We start from the raw sequence: 3,995 nt of genomic DNA on the forward strand, positions 1-3,995 counted from the left end.
CCTGCCTCAGCCTCCCCAGTAGCTGGGACTACAGGCGCCTGCCACCTCGCCTGGCTAGTTTTTTGTATTTTTTAGTAGAGACGGGGTTTCACCGTGTTAGCCAGGATGGTCTCGATCTCCTGACCTCATGATCCGCCCGTCTCGGCCTCCCAAAGTGCTGGGATTACAGGCTTGAGCCACCGCGCCCGGCCAGTCACCTTTTCAAAAATGAAAATGGGGGCTGGGCACTGTGGTCTATGCCTGTAGTCCCAACTACTGGGGAGGCCCAGGCAGGAGGATCGCTTGAGGTTCAGGGGTTCAAAACCAGGCTAAGCAATATAGCAAGATCCCATATTTGAAACTTAAATAAAAGACAATGTAGTCATATGCTCTCCTCAGCTGAAAACTCTCTAACAGCTCCCGATCTCACTTCATAAACAAACAAATAAATAAATAATGCTGAGAAGACCAGTGGCATCAGCATCACCTGGAAACTTATTAGAAATGCAAATTCTTTTTTTTTTTTGAGACAGAGTTTTGCTCTTGTTGCCCAGGCTGGAGCACAATGGCACCATCTTGGCTCACTGCAACCTCCGCCTCCCGAGTTCAAGCGATTCTCCTGCCTCAACCTCCCGAGTAGCTGGGATTACAGGCATGCACCATCACGCTCGGCTTATTTTGTATTTTTAGTAGAGACAGGGTTTCACCATGTTGGTCAGGCTGGTCTGAGCTCCTGACCTCAGGTGATCCACCTGCCTTGGATTGGGGATCACCTGTGCTGGGATTACAGCACAAAGTGCTGGGATTACAGGCATGAGCCACCATGCCAGGCCTAGAAATGTAAATTTTCATCCCTATCGAAGATCTACTGAATCAGAATCCCTAGGGGCCCAAGAGTCTATGTTTTCTGTTTTTTTTTTTTATTTTTGAGATGGAGTCTCACTCTGTTGTCCAGGTTGGAGTGCAGTAGCGCAATCTCGGCTCACTGCAAGCTCTGCCTCCCGGGTTCAAGTGATTCTCCTGCCTCAGACGCCCAAGTAGCTGGGACTATAGGTGCCCACCACCACACCTGGCTAATTTTTTATATTTTTAGTAGAAACGGGGTTTCATGTGTTAGCCAGGATGGTCTTGATCTCCTGACCTCGTGATCCGCCTGCCTCAGCCTCCCAAAGTGCTGGGATTTACAGGCGTGAGCCACTGCACCTGGCCAAGTCTATGTTCTAATAACCTCTCTAGGAGATCTGTGAGGCTGCTAAAGTTTGAGAAGCACTTTGCTATACACTGTGCATAAGCTGATTCATCCTATACCTTGGTAACTTCCCAAGTTTATATCGATTTTCCCACGTACTCAACTGCTTATGTGACATTTTCGTTTAGATGCGAAAAGGCATCTCAAGTATAATGTGTCTAGAACCAAATTCTTGATTTTCTATCTTTAAACTTGCACTTTTTGCAGTCTTTCCCCAAGAGGAACTAGCATGGCCATTCACACAGCTGTTCAGGCCAAGAATCTAGGCGGCAATCTTGATGCCATTCTGAGGCCCCTTAACCAATCTAATCCATCAACAAATGGTGTCAATTCAGTCTTCAAATAGGTGCATGCCTGTAATCCCAGCTACTCAGGAGGCTGAGGCAGGAGAATCGCTTGACCCAGGGAGGTGGAGGTTGCAGTGAGCCGAGATTGAACCACTGCATTCCAGCCCAGGTGACAGAGTAAGACTCTGTCTCAAAAAAAAAAAAAACAAGACACTAGTCTTTATTGTCATGGCCTTTGAGGCCCTAACTGGTCTGCCCTGCACCCTTCCGACTCTTTTCTTTCTCTCCTCCCACTCCCTTCCTGTATTCCAGTCACACTGGTCTCCCTACTGTTTCTCAAGCGGCCAAGTCCTTTCTCATGTCAAGGTATTTGCAAGCTCTCTCTGTCTATAATGCACTTTCCCAGGATAGTCGCAAGGCTGCTTCCCTCACTTCCTTCAGATCTGCTCACATGTAACCTCTCAAGATCTCCCCAACCACCCTTTTTAACACCTTCCATCATTCTGTACGTATTTACCTCTCATCCCACTTGATCAATGCTTGATGTTTAATTTATTTTTTTTTTGAGACGGAGTCTTGCTCTGTCATCCAGGCTGGAGTGCAGTGGCACGATCTTGGCTCACTGCAACCTCTGCCTCCCGGGTTCAAGCGATTCTCCTCCCTTAGCCTCCTGAGTAGCTGAGACTACAGGCACTTGCCACCATGTCCAGCTAATTTTTTTGTATTTTTAGTAGAGACGAAGTTTCGCCATGTTGGTCAGGCTGGTCTCAAACTCCTGACCTCAGGTGATCCACCTGCCTCAGCCTCCCAAAGTGCTGGGATTACAGGCGTGAGCCACTATGCCGGGCCTGACGTTATATTTGCTTGATAAATGTAAGCTCCATAAGTATACTTGGAGTTTAGACAGTGCCTGAAATACAGCAGCCGTCAATAAATACTTGCCAGATGAATAACTAGAATGATGGATACAAAGGCTGTTTAGAAATTGCCTGTAAGTATGTTGGAACCAATGCTTACTGTGGACCTACTGTATTGCAGACATGCTACCAATATGATCTCACTTAGTTCCTGGTAATCCTGTGCAATATTATTATCTAAAGTTCAGAGAGGTTAATACACAAGCCCAAGTTCAACAGTACTTAGCAGGTCTGAATTTAGTATCCTTTCATTTCAGCTCTAACAGCATTTTATGCTATAAAAGGCTGTTATGCCTCAGTGGAAGTCAGTCTAGGCTGAACTCAGCAGCTTAAATAAGTATTTATGGCCGGGCGCGGTGGCTCATGCCTGTAATTGCAGCACTTTGGGAGGCCGAGGCGGGCGTATCACGAGGTCAGGGGATCGAGACCATCCTGGCTAACACGGTGAAACCCCGTCTCTACTAAAAATATAAAAAATTAACCAGGCGTGGTGGCAGGTGCCTGTAGTTCCAGCTACTCGGGAGGCTGAGGCAGCAGAATGGCATGAATCCAGGAGGCGGAGCTTGCAGTGAGCCAAGATAATGCCACGGCACTCCAGCCTGGGTGATAGAGCGAGACTCCGTGCTCCCCACCAAAAAAAAAGAAAAAAAAAACCAAGTATTTGCTTCTAGCTTGGATGAATGAGATGTGTTTGTGCAAACTATTGAAGACAGTCAAAACACCTTATATACTTTATACCCAGTGGCCTTCCTTGGATCTTATTTTATTTATTACTATTATTTCTTTAGACAGAGTCTTGCTGGAGTGTAAGTGGCATGATCATGGCTCACTACAACCTCCGCCTCCCGGGTTCAAGTGATTCTTGTATCTCAGCCTCCCAAGTAGCTGGGGGGACTACAGGCGCCCACCACCACACCCAGCTAATTTTCGTATTTTGGGTAGAGATGGGGTTTCACCATGTTGGCCAGGTTGGTCTCGAACTCCTGGCCTCAAGTGTTCCCCCTACCAGCGCCTCCCAAAGTGCTGAGATTACAAGTGTGAGCCACTGCACCCAGCCTGGACCTTGCTTTAATATGTCAACTTCCCTCTTAAAATATAAACCTCTGAACTGACCATAGTCCTCCAGACATGCTCTGATCAGTGGCAGGTACTTTGAAAGACTGGACCAGGATACTAGATTAAGATTAACGGATCTCAAGCCAAGCTCCTTATTCTGTAATTGCTTTATAGAACCTACACTAGATTAACTTCAAATTTGTTGTTACCATCTTCAAAAACATGAGAAAAGTATTGACTTGAAAATTATAGACCAATGCTTGTCAATTCTACTGAAAACATCTGATATTCTAGAGGATAAAAGATTTTTGAGAATTCCCAAGTATATGCCTCCATATAACTGTCTCTGGAATATGAAATAAAACATAACTAGAAAAAGACCCTTGGATACCCACTGATCATATAAATCCAGGACTACAGTGCTTTATAATTAAATTATCTTTCCAACTTTTGCCTGACTTCTTCGATAAGTAACTTTTATACTGGATGAAAATGATGAGAACAAAT

This window comes from Trachypithecus francoisi, unplaced genomic scaffold (genome assembly GCF_009764315.1).
Source record: "Trachypithecus francoisi isolate TF-2019V2 unplaced genomic scaffold, Tfra_2.0 Lachesis_group12, whole genome shotgun sequence".
NCBI lineage: Eukaryota > Metazoa > Chordata > Mammalia > Primates > Cercopithecidae > Trachypithecus > Trachypithecus francoisi.